Source organism: Protopterus annectens, chromosome 9.part0 (assembly GCF_019279795.1).
Source record: "Protopterus annectens isolate FY-2018-M chromosome 9.part0, PAN1.0, whole genome shotgun sequence".
Lineage (NCBI taxonomy): Eukaryota > Metazoa > Chordata > Ceratodontiformes > Protopteridae > Protopterus > Protopterus annectens.
In genome coordinates, this window is record NC_056743.1 from 1,623,178,563 (window position 1) to 1,623,192,700 (window position 14,138).

A 14,138-nucleotide genomic window follows, 5' to 3' on the forward strand; every position below is an offset into this window, starting at 1 on the left:
TGCTTGAATGGTGTGTAGATGCACTCCGCTTCACATGGATGAGAAGCCTGTTCCAGAGAAGGACTATTCTCTGAGACACATACCAGTCCTTTGAACGTGTCCTATTTAAGTCATAAGCAAGGTTTAAGTCCTTAAGTCAGGTATTTCAGATGGTATTACTTTTGTGGGATATGCAGAAGGTCCATCAGATGGGGATCCATGGATGCCTTATATGACAGGCATAGATCACCCTTTATCAGTCTGTAGGAGACAGAGTACAGGGACAGGGCTTTGAGGCAATCTGCATAGGACATGTTGTTTACAGCATCAGTGGACATTACAGTTGTTTCATGTGCCTTGTCAGGTACATACAGAAGTGGTGTTGTACTCAATGATTAGTCTGATGAAGACCAAATACAGTGGAACAATGACTTCCTTGAGTCTAGATGTGATACCCTTGCTTATAAGATGCACAATACAGAATGATTTCCTTACTACTGTGGACACTTGACGTTGAAGGCCAGGTTACTGTCTACAAGCATCCCCAAATCCCTGATTATTATGACTATTGGGTCTACTGTTAGGGATCAGTTATCAATTAGGTATTTTCCAGGTCTGGCTGACTTCTGAAAGGATACAATTATGCATTTCTTGGAATTAAGTTTCAGAAGGTTGTTCTGACATCAGTTATTTGTCTGCGTCAGTCCTTCCCATAGGATATTTGTATCTTGGGGGAAATTCTATGACTGCACCTAGTTTGCAGTTATCGGCAAACTTGGTTAGCCAGAGGCCCTTGATGTTGCTCTTGACTTCATACAAGTAGATGACAAAAAGGAGTGAGTCCAGCACAGGGCCCTGTGAGGCTCTGCTAGTGATCAGCTTCTTTGTAGAGGTGGACTTTACAGTGTAAGTAAATGCTGAGCTATCAATCTGTAGATTATTAGAAGCCTAGCTAATAACTAGAGGAGAATCAAACTCTGCACTTTGTATCTGTGAGGTAAAGACCATAACCATTATGCCAACCCTGCCCCCACAGCAATATCTGTCATTAAAGTCAATATCCTTTTACTGTCAGTACTGTTTATACCATGTATACCATCCCTCTATAATTCTTTTAAAACTATGCAAAACTAGGAAAGATACCACAGCTGTCTCTCTTGTGCGTCACACAGAAATTACGTTTTTCCTCACCCTCCCAGCCAGGTAATGTTGTGTTTTTTAAACTCAGCTGTCTTTCTAGTTGCCTGCCCCCTTATTTTAATTTGGCCATGTATCTCCTTCCCCCTCATCATTCATTGGCTATTGTCAGCAAGCAGTAAATTATCATTTTGTGAAATCATTCCTCTTCAGCTATTTAAATTTCTTGGGCATCCTACAGTATTTCATAGAACCAGAATACAAAGTGCCCATCCCCCTTCCAGTCTATATTGCTCTTTTAAAATTAGTGGCTGTCCACTTAGATAGTTAAAGTTTAAGTTACCCCCTCTTTCATAACTAACTGCTTTATGCACACTGCATCTCTTAGGATGCTAAACTACTGCTTCCATCTTACCTTTAATATTTGTAACATCTACTCCAAGTCCACCAGTTACTGAAGTGCTCTCATTCTGCATCTCAGGAGTCATCTTGGGATTAGTGTTTCTGTTTTGCTCTTGGTGACAGAAGGAGAATAGGGTCATTATTTCCAGGAGACCATTTACCACCAGAAAGCCTAATAACTGTTCCGCAAGGGCCAGCTTGGAAATTGTGCTTATATGTTTCTCCTGATGAGAGAAGAAGCAGAATGCATTGATTCCTGACTGTTTCTAGTTGGGCAGTGAGAGTCTGTGTTTGACCTTCCTGATTGGTCTGGTTGCTATTCAAGGTATCTGCTAGAAAAAGGCTACAACAAGCCTACAGAGCCTTGCATCATCTGGAACATGACTGAGGATCACCAATGAGCCTGTGGCCTACTTCTTATATTAGGATTGGTAATATTGTTTAATTTCTAGTGAGAGAAGAAGTGAAGCAGCATTGTATTCCAGCAGTGTGAAGCTGTGGTGAGACCAGCACTAGTAGTAGCAGGCAGTAGCCATTCAGTTGACTTCCCTCTTTTCATCATTCTTGACAACCTAATTCTTTCTTTTCAGTAAATATTGCTTGATTTATTGCTGTCTAAACTAACTTCAGAATATCTGCCTAATTACTTCATCCACAAATCATCAGGCTCTACTTACTAGTTTCCCTTCAAGTGTTTGGCAGTGCCCTGTATAGTTGCAAGCACCTTGAGTTGACATTGTTCCTGTAAAGGCACCATTGAAATTTCACCAGTACCTAGTTGCACACAGCACAGCTAGTTTGCAGTGACAAGTACTGGCCCCAGAGTTGCAAAACAGATATTCCTGAGATTACTTTATATTCTAACATCAACTGTCTGATCAATATAAAAGGGTCTGTTGCCATGGATATGAACTTTCCCACTATCTCCATTACCGGCGTGGTGGATGTGGGCACCCTTAAGCAATGTAGAAATTGCCTCATGTTTACTGACAACCTGTTAATTCTCAAACAAACTGATATGGTATGTGACAGATGTATTTACACAATGTCAGTGGAGGCAAAACTCTCACATAAAAGCATTCCTAATGTCAATACAGTTGTCATTAGTACACACTCTGTACCCTTTACACACAATTCAAAGCAAACACATAGACCCACATATGCAGAGGCACTTAAATGTAACCTTTCTAAATCACAAAGACCTCCTAGGCAAAGTACACATAACAAAAACCCTTGCAGCCCTGAATACATTATTTCAAAACAACACCTCATCAACACATACAGACGCAACTCACAAAGCCTCTACTTCTAAGCACATCAGGCAAGCCACCACAGAATCAAACATTCTGGTTATTGGAGACTTCACTGTGAGACACACTGATATCCCTTTCACCAAGCTGAGTAAGGAGAAAGTCACAGTTACTTGCTTATCAGGGGCCAAGATCTGCCATATTACACATGCCCTCAGGTCATTGGATCACAAGTACCAGTATCACACATAGTCCATGTGGGTGTAGATGACCTAAGATGTATCTCCCTAGACTATATGAAGAGAGACATCATGGATCTCTCAGAATATGTGTCCCAGGCTGTTAGGAGCTTAGCACTGAGCAGCATCTTACCTTCTCCAAGGATGATGCCACAGTATGAAAAAAGATGATGGACTTTAAGAATTGACTTAGTTTCTAGTGTCATTCTAAGGGGGTGCAATATTTGTCAGCATGGAAGGAGATGACTACAGATCACACTGCTTTACCAATGATGATCTGCATCTCAACCCTCTAGGCTTTTGCATATTAGCTAAAACATTGTCCTCTCCCACAGTGCCTTTTTTAGGCAATGCCAAACAAAGTACATTCAACACAGCAAATCAAAACCAAGAAAATCTAAAGGCATTACTGCTTAATGGTATTAGTTTAAATGAAAAACTCTACTCCCTAGAAGTTTTCTTCACTCTACAGAATGCCGACATCTTTGGGGTCACTGAGACATGGTTTAAAGCTGCAGAGAGCACACCGACAGTGCAAGGTTATAATGCCTTCCACACATTTAGACCAGTTGCTACACAGATAGAGACTAAAGGTGAAGGTGACTGATTTACATAAAAAATATACCTCAAGGCTGGTCAAACAGGCCAATGCACTTGAGCTCCTTCATATTTAAATAATCACAGGCAAAATGCAATACCACTTCCTTGCAAGTTAAAGGTCCCCCTCTATGACCCAAGAAGCCTATACCATGGATTTAAACTTATTGGAAACACTCACCATCCAACTCAATACCATATTCATGGGTGACTTTAATTACCCCACTGTTAACTGGGAATCATATATGACACAAATTGTACAGGCACAGTGATTCATGGGTTTTATAAACACAAACTCAATGAAGCAGATTGTCATACACCAACTAGGGATGAAACCATACTGGATGCGGTCCTTACTAATATGGGAGAGTGCTGCCCACTCCCTAATGTAATGTCTTCTCTGGCAAGCATGTTAATAGCCACATAGAGCCAGCTGTACCCACCATGAAGAAGTGCAGAACTAACTCAAAAAATGGGCCACCTTGGTGGAATCACAACATCAACAGGCTGTATAACAGAAGGAAGAAAATCATCGCAAAATTAGGAGGTGCAGCACTTAGCAAGATAAAAGCTCTCTCATAAAACTAAACAGACAACTCAGAGCATAAATAAACTCTACCAAATTCAAATATGAGGTAAATTTGGACTCCCAGGCCATGGGCAAGCACAAGGCATTCTTTAGCTATGTTCACAACCTCAAAGGCAATACACAATTGGGTGCAGAGTTCATTGTTAATGGAGCCACCTATAATGAGCCAGAAGATATAGCACACCTACTGGCCAACAAATTCAGCTCCAACTTTACCCCTTTCTCAACCTTCATCCAGGAAATGCCACTAATAATAAACCACCCCTGATATCACTAGGGAACAGGTCTTTAATGCTCTCTCTAAGGCCAAGAGCACTGCATCAATGAGCCCAACCAATATATCAGGATATTTATTATTTATTTATTACAGTTTGATAACCGGGGAAGTTCACTGGGCCATAAAGAGCCCGTTTTCAGTGGAGGCCCAGGGAGAAAAGTGCCAATGAACAATATAATACAAACCAAAGTTATGCCATTGTAGTTTTCATAGGCTTGAGAAATGCACCTTAATACAAATAAGGTAGATGAAACTTATGACAGGGAATACACATAATGAGATTTAGACATACATAGTTATACAAATGTTTTCATAGGCTTCAGAAATACAACATAGTATGTATGAGGAAAGTTAAAACTTATGACAACAAATGCAGAAAATGAGATATAGGTGGTGGAGATATATATACATAGTTGAATACAGTTTGATAAAGAGTATCTAAATAGGGTTATCCCATTTGCAATAGGAAACAGACCATTGTGGGTTTAATGGTGTAAATTAGAAGGATACCTTCTAAGTAGCATGAAATGTGACCTATTAGCTTTTCTGGAATTGTTATTTAACTGTAGCCTACACAAAGGCTTCATGTCTCATGAACAGTCATCCTTCTGCACAAAGGTGGGCCATCTACAGACCTTAGAAACTACAGACCCATAAGTCTCACTAGTTTCATATACAAAGCCATGGAAAGAATTATCATGGTAATGATCAATAATGACATAGCAAACCTCCAGACGCTGGATCCAGCCCAATTTGTTTGTCAAGGGCAGGTCATGCCTACTCAACCTGGTGGACATCTTTGAGAAGGTCATCAAAGCAATGGATGAAAGTAAATTGGTTCAGAATACCTACCGTGACCTGGCCAAGACATTTGAGACAATACCGCACTCCAGCATTGTTGACAAACTCAAGAGATTAGGTACAACCCCTTATGTTACCTAGTTTATAGGCAGCTGGCTTACAGATAGGACCCAGGAAGTTTGAACTAGGGATTCAACCTCTACAAAGAGGCCAGTCAGATGTCAGAGTCCCTCAGGGATTGGTCCTAGGATAGCTCCTTTTTGGCATTTACTTTTCTGAAGTCAAAGCCAATACCAATGGTCTCTGGCTGACTAAATTTGCAAATGATTGCAAATTAGGAGCTGTCATTGTATTTCCCACTGACACAAATATTCTCCAGGAAGGACTGACAAGGGCAAATAACTGGTATAAGAGCCATAGAATAAAACTATATGCCAATAAATGCATAATAGCATCCTTCAGGAAGTCATCCACCCCTGGTAACTATCATTTTGAAAACGCATCCATAAGAGTTCACCCAGTAGTCAGGGACTTGGGGAAAAACATAGACAGTGATCTAGCTTTTGACCATAATGTGCCTCCAGTAGTACAACTTATAAACAAATATATGGTATCTTGATCCAAGGAAGTCATTGCTCCACTGTATTTGGCATTCATCAGACCTACCACTGTCCCAATGCCCTTTGGTATCTACATAACCAGGCATATCCAATGACTGGAACATTCACAGAGATTCCTCATTAAAAAATAAAGGGTTCAAGTAACATGTCCTATGCAGACCACCTCAAGGCCCTATCCCTGTATTCTGTCACAAAGCATTGTTAGACCACACTGTGATGGACATCCTGCATATCCACAAAACAGACAGCCCCATAATTTCCTATTCTAAAGACTTAAACTTTGCCTGTGATATAAATAGGACATGCTGGACAGACAGCTATGTATCTCAAAGACTACCCCTTCTCTGGAACAGGCTCCCTATCCATGTGAAACAGAGTTCCTCCCTAAAGCAATTAAAGTGTACTTGGACAATTGAATGTGGAACAGGAAATGTATCCTTGGTTTGGAACCTATGTCTCTAATAGACATAGGCAGCCTGTAAATGGTTTATCTCCCAGGTCCCTGCTTGTAAATGTTTCATCTCCCAAGCTCCTGCTTTGACTCAGAACTTGTCAGAGATATAGGATGCATGGCTAGGCTTAAAAATGCCCTTTTGGTCATTAGCCTAGTAAACACATATGAACATATGAAAATAGTCATCGATATCTTATAATCTACATTACAAATTAAAATGGGCCTCCAGCTTTATACATTTTACTCGTCACTCTTTTTATTCCAAATTAATTTATTAGTACTGCTACAAAGGTCTCTATTTCTTTCTCCTTCTATTAACCATTTATTCAGAACATTTAATATATCATGCACTTGTTCATCTATTTTATTCCTAAAAATAATAATCAATTCCATCTTTTCCAACTGGGGAATCTACCCTTCCCTTAATAATTGCTTTTTCCAATCCCTGCACAGTGATATCACCCTATAGCCTAGTGCTTGTGTTACGGAAAAATATTATGTCTCATGATTGTTTTTCACTAACTACATATTAACTTGCAGTTTCATCACAAATGAGTAAAATAAAATATTTATGATATGTTTATGTCAAAAACAATTGAAATACAGATGCATGATTATGCAAGAGATATTTTTCATATAAGTCGTGGCCTTATATTTCAAGCGCCTTACAACTACATTCTCTCTATTATCAAATTACAATGTACTGACAAATAATTAAAGGCAAATGAAGCGCTAAGTGAGTTAAGGGATGTTATATTATGTTATGACTGATTGTGCCAAGTATCTGCAGAAACCACACTAATTAACAGTACACTCTGGCCTTCTCAGGTTGGGGGATGAGTTGTTGCAAGAGTGTCTGTAAGATATTGTGTACTGGTAGTGAATATTACAAGGTTGAAAGATAATAAATTTTAGACCAGGTGGTCTGTGTTTTAAAATGCATATTTGTGAATTGTTCATTTGAAGCTCTAGGAAAAACTCGTAAGGGATGAGAACATTTTTAAACACATTGATTCATTTAAAGTAATGTAACATCAAGGCTCTGCATGCATAAAATTGATAAGAAAAGGCATACATGTAGTATTTTTTCCTTTGCTATTGGAGACTGATTGGAAAATTTGAGTAGGCAATCTCCCAGTGGGGTTATACAATACACCAGTACTTTAGATGTCCTGGGGCATTATTCTTGACTCAAGACTAAAAAGGAAAACTCTTTGTTATTTATTTGTGCATTTTAACACTTGTTATACTGGTTATTTTATTTTGATCCAACAAGACTTCTTCTCTATAATCTTCTTATTTATATACCTTTATAAAATCCTTCTCAGTGCAGCTTATATCTTGCTTCTGATTAAACACTCCATCTCCTTCTCCAACTACCTCCATCTATATACTTGCAATAAATCTAACTTATTAATTCAAATAAGTATTTACCTGTTTCCATTAACAAGATATTCTCACCTTTTTACTTATCCTTTACTTGTAACCTATTACTCTATGTTTTCAAAAACAATTACTTGACTATCTCCTGCAGGAAGAACTCCTATCCCCTATACAACATGGCTTCCATTCTTCCCATAGTAGTAGCCCTTCTAACTTATACATATACTGTCAATAAAGTTGGAGATAGCGGCAAACACTTCCCTTCCTTATTTCTAGACTTGTCTAAAGCCTTCAACACAGTTTGTCACAGCAAACTTCTGCTACAGATGTCCTCATGAGGTCTCTCTCAGCCCACCCATCTGTGGTTCAAAAGCTACCTGTCCAGTAAGTAACAGTAAAATAGCACTCTACACTCTCTCCTTACCTCTCAATCAGTGTCGTTGTACCACATGACTCTATCCTTGGTCCCCTCCTCTTTAACATTTTCACCAACATCCTCTATATATATATATATATATATATATATGGCTTCATAACTCAAAACTCATGCTCAACCTAAAAAGACCAACTATTGCTTTTCTCCCCCAAATCTCTCTCTCATGAAAAAAAATATTTAAAGTCCTCTCTTGATAATACAACCATTGAAGTCATTTCTCATAACCTCATAACAAATTATTAGGGATACTAGTGGATGATAATCTTAAATGTGACCTGCATATACCAAATTGCATAACAAATCTCATCAAAAACTAGGGATGCTTTACAAAGCCCAAAACTTTATCAGAGGCACAACTAAAACTACACTTGCCACTACTTATCTCCCCCCCAACTCTTTTTTATGGCACTCCCATCCTTAGAAACCTCCGGGGTTCACAAAAATTAAAACTTGAATGATGATATAATAAAGTTGCTAAATTTGCAGCATATACCCCTTTCAGACCCCACCACTGTAAAGTACTGAAAAGCCTAAACTAGTTAGAGCTGCTTCATCAACTAACATATATACAACTTCTTAGCACCTATTTATTGCGACCAAAAACTTCTGTCTGTCTACAAACCTATCAACTCTGCTAGGCATTGTCTGTGCTCGTTCAAGGTTTCTAAGGCCTCAAACTCCTTTCCTGTATCTCATCAGGCCAGTACTTCCCCTCCATCTTTCAAACCACTCTGAAAGGCTAAAATCTGAGTCTATATTAGAACATCGAAGTTTCACAATTTCGAATGTTCTAATATCGACCCCCCTATTCAGCAAACGCTGACAACATTGAACATGCAGAACAGCAAATTTTTTCCTAGGGAAAAAATTTGCTGTTCCAAAACACATACACACAACACAAGCACACCAAACAAACAACAATCCACACACACACACACACACACCTAAAATCTTACAGCTAACCCTACAGTAAACTGTACAAACACCACTAACTATTCACTTACCTTAACCCAAACCCTAACCCAACATCACTATTGCACACTCACCTCACCCAAGCCATAACCCTAACTCACCTAACCCACCCTAACCCTCACGTCCACACAATCACATGCTTACCTGATCTGCACCCTAACCCTAACTCACCTAACCCGCTCAAACCCTCACGTCCACACAATCGCACACATACCTAATCCACGCCCTAACCCTAAATCGCCTAACCTGCGCCCATTTGCACACTTACCTGAACCCGACCTGTAACTTTCCACCACAGTGCTGAAAATAGCAAAGTGACAGAAATGGACAACCAAATTCTTTCTCTAGGAAAAAATTCGGTTTTCTGTTGTTTCGCTATTTTCAGCATTCGATGAATAGGGGTCGATATTAGAACATTCAAAGTTGTGAAACTTCGATGTTCTAATACAGACCTCTAAAATCTACTTCTATTCTTGTTGAAAACTAAGGTAAACTATATCCCTAAATGTGAACAAGTACCGTTTCAGTCCATATACTTCCTTACTCTTCCTTCTTAACTTGCTTCCTTACTTCTATCAAAATCTCTTCCCTGACTTTTTCTGTAACTATATCATAAGCCTGTTTTTCCCTCACTTCATATTGCAATTCCTGTTTGTATTACGCTAACTTACCTTTAATTTGTCTAGGAAACTGTCTAAACTTTCTATAAATATTAAATGATTATCATATAATTGTATTGATTCTTAACCACTTTTTTATATTACCACTAATTTGTTAGAATTATTTAAACTGCAGATGTTTTTATTTTTGAAGACTGCAAAATCATTGTTCTTAAAACATTTTGTAATAATTTGGAGCTTTTCCCCTGGCCCTCCACAAAAAATGGGCTTCTACCTAGTCAGACTTTCCTAGTAACTAAATGTCAATAAATAAATATATTTTTCTTGCAAAAACACCCCTAAATGTTTATCTTACATTTCTGTCTCCATTTTATACTTGCGCCAAATACTTTCAAATTCTAATAACAAAGGTTTATAATTGTACTTGTAATATAACCACCATTCTTTTTTTGTAAAACTTATTTTTCCTATGTTCTTTACATAAATTATTATTTCTTTTTCTATAGTCTTACTTCTGAACACATTTTGTTAGTTTCTTCAATCCCTTATCGTCTTTCACACAGTGCTTATCTTCTATAACTTTTGGCCATACTGCAGTAGAATCAGAAAGAAAACACATTTGTAAATTTACCATATTCCATTTTTTAAAGGTTTTAAAAATTATAACAGTCTATTTCTGCTCTGTGTCCCTCTCTTATATGTAAATGTTCTTCCTTGTCCTACCTTTATTCTGAAAGCAATTGCAATATTGCTGCATATCCTCACATCTTTCCGTGTCTTACTTTTCTCCCTCTCATATCACAGTTAAATTCTCTAGTATAGCAATTTCCATATTTAACCCTTAAATTATATATGAGTTCACAAAAGATTCGGTCTCCCTTACTTTACTTACTGTAGGAGCACACAAAACTGTGACCCTTATTACTGTTCCTCTGACATTACAGTCATCTATCATTAATTCCCCCTAGCTACACTGTGAATATTTTGTAAACCTTTATTTCTGCAAATCGTAGTAGATCTAACCCAAAGCAAACATCTTTACTTAAACTCCATTTTGTTCTACCTCCCTATACACACTTGAATTATTCATTTTGTCATTCGCTTAATAAATATACAACTAGAAAAAAATGAAATCATATTTTAAATTTTGACACCACTGTGATACAGTTAACCTTGTTTCTATACTTTAATGCTATTCACATTAAGGAGTGAAAAATAATCTTTACCTGTTCTTGTCTTAGACTGTCTCTTTAGATGATTCTTCCTTTTTCTATTCCTAAAGTCTCCTACTTATCAACAAATTTATTGCTCACTTCCTTTGATTATTAATTTCATATATCACAAATCTTTTTTCCTCTGTTACTATTTCCACCAATGACTGTCCCTTCAGTTTCATGTAATAATTTTTTTACCAGATATAACACCTTCTTGCCCTTCAACTTCTCACTCAGTTGAGGCTTGCCCAGTCATGAATAAAACAGTCTTCTGATTCTCCTGTTACATAACACCTTCTGATTCATTCTCTGACATCCTTTTTTTCACAATCATAACTACTAATGACTGTCAACAGAAAAATATCTGCAATGTAATTTGTAAAGAATAGAAAAATGCCCAGCTTGCACAGAAATACACATCTTCTCTTATTATGATTATTTATCACATGATCCGCTGCTTTACAAAATTGTACATATATGCAGGAGGGCCATCTGAGTGGGGTCTGTCAATGCCCTGCATGCCAGGCATAGATCTCCACTTAAAAGCCTGTATTCGACAGAATACAGGGATAGGGTCTTGAGGTGGCCCGCATAGGACATTTTACTTACTCCCTGTATTCTTTAAGTGAGGAACCTCTGTGGATGTTCCAGTTGTTGGCTATGCCTGGTTAGGTACATACCAGAGGGGCATTGTACTCAGTGATGGGTCTGATGAATGCTGAATGCAGTGGAACAATGGCTTTCTTGGACTTAGAACATAGAATGATTTCCTCACTACTGTAGACATGTGATGGTTAAAGGCTAGATTACTATCTATGTGTGTCCCTAAGTCCCTGACTACTGGGTCAACTTTAAGGAGTGTGTTGTCAATATGATAATTAGCAGGGGTGGATGCCTTCCTGAAGGGGATAGTATTTTGCATTTTTTGGCATTTAGTTTTAGTCCATGGCTCTGACACCAGTTGTTTGTCTGTGTCAGTCCCTCCTGGAGAACATCAAAGACAGCTCCTAATTTGCAATGATCTGCAAAGGTAGTCAGCCAGAGACCAGTGACAATGGCCTTGACGTCTGAGAAGTAAATGCAAAAAAGTAGCAGTCCAAGGACTGATCCCTGAGGGACTCCACTTGTGACTGGCCTCTTTGTAGAGGTGGACTCCCCGATTCTAACTTCCTGGGTCCTGACCAATAATTTGCACAAAGTTGCATTATCTGGCCCATCTGCATGAATGACAGTCACTATGGGCTGGATATTCAGTTACTGAAAAATATTATACAATGAATGGACATTAACATTCAAAAACTAGTGCACTGATTGGTCAGCCCAACCACAGTGCCCATTGTAAATTGAGCAGATTGGGTGGTGCAGTGGTGCAGCAGTTAGCATTGCTGCCTCATAGCAATAGGTTCTCTGGTTTGAGTCTCAGCTGGGGTGCTTCTGTGAGAAGTCTGCTTGTCCTCCCTGCATTTGCATGAGTTTCCTCCAGGTGCTCTGGCTTCATCTCACACTTCAGAAGACATGCATCTAGAGCATTTCCCACAGGGTCTCTGCTGAAAATGGCCTCTGTCCCAGTTGGACTTTCCTGGTAAATAAATGTTAAATAAAAATAAAAAAATATACCAATGGAAGATGGACTTTCCTGGTAAATAAATGATAAATAAAAATAAAAAAATATACCAATGGAAAAAAGTCCGGTCACCTGGACTTTCTTCTATTAATATATGCTACTGAAACTCTATTTTTTTTATTTAAAAAGAAAATAAATAAATAAACTTTTAAAATTTGGAGACTTCAAAAGAATGAGACAGACAGAACAGAGAAAAATACAAGGATAATCAGATATGTTATGCAAAACTAGAGAAATGCACTTGATTATCCTTATATTGTCTCTGCCTTGTCTCTCCTGAATATTGAAAGTCTGCCAGTTTCAATTTTTTTTTTTTTTATTAAAAGCAAACAAAAAAAGCAGCGGTCTTCATTTCTCCATTGCTTCCTTTACACAGCACTGATGCACTGCATGAACATGGGAATGTAAGTCCCATACACATGAACAGTACATAAAGAAAGCCCCAGGATAGCGGGGGGAAAATGCGGAAGAGCAGCACACTGTCATTACACAAGGACATTATTTAAGAAAAGCAATTGACCTTTTCCTTAAATGATGTCATTGTATAATAGCAACAACCCTTGGCTGGGTGTGGGTAATGCTGACTTATCCATGGATGGCGTTCTCTGGTCACTCAGGCTTCTTCCTCATGACCAAACCACACCAACAGTGGGTAAATTCAACTTTATCTACACCCAGCTGTATGTTATTGCTATATTATCCTTTTCTCCCACATACACCAAAACCATTTACTCTTATCTAGAGCTAGCCTCCTTTCCAGTCACCATTCTATGTTAGCTCACAGGAAAAGAGTGGTGACATTCATTGGTGATTAGGCAGTTTCCACTATTTAGTATAATTACACTTCATTTCTCCCTTAGAAAGAGGCCACTGGTATAGTGACACTAACTCAATCAACAAAGTTTAAACAAATAAAATAACTTCATGTAGTACACTATTCTAGATGAGATTAATCTTTGGCACTGATATTAGGGAACTGAAAAAAACGTATTTTATTATGTTTTTTTTGGCAGTTTATGTAACCATGATATTATAGGCAACACAGGTTTCATTATAGTAATCTTACTCATCAAGTTTATAGTGTATAGTTTGTACCAATATATATGTGAATATATAAATATATATATATATATATATATATATATATATATATATATATATATATATATATATGGATCTACTACTTTTCACTGAAAGCACATTTCACTGAAACACATTTGACTGTGCACAATTCAGTAAAAGCTGAATTCACTGAAAACACAATTCACTGAAACACATTTCACTGAAAGTTATATATGGCCTTCTCCCCACTGTAGTGTGACCCTGGAGTTAGTATATATAGTAAGGTGGGGGTGTGGGGGGCACCACCCCCACATTGGGGGGTGTGGGGGGTGTCACCCTCCACATATTTTAAGTATATATTATGTTCAGAGAACAGTACTATATTGGAATTGCAAGTATCCATGTATATAGTTCAAAATATTTAAAATATGTGGGGGGCTATGCCTACCACACACCCCCCTTACTATATATACTAACTCCAG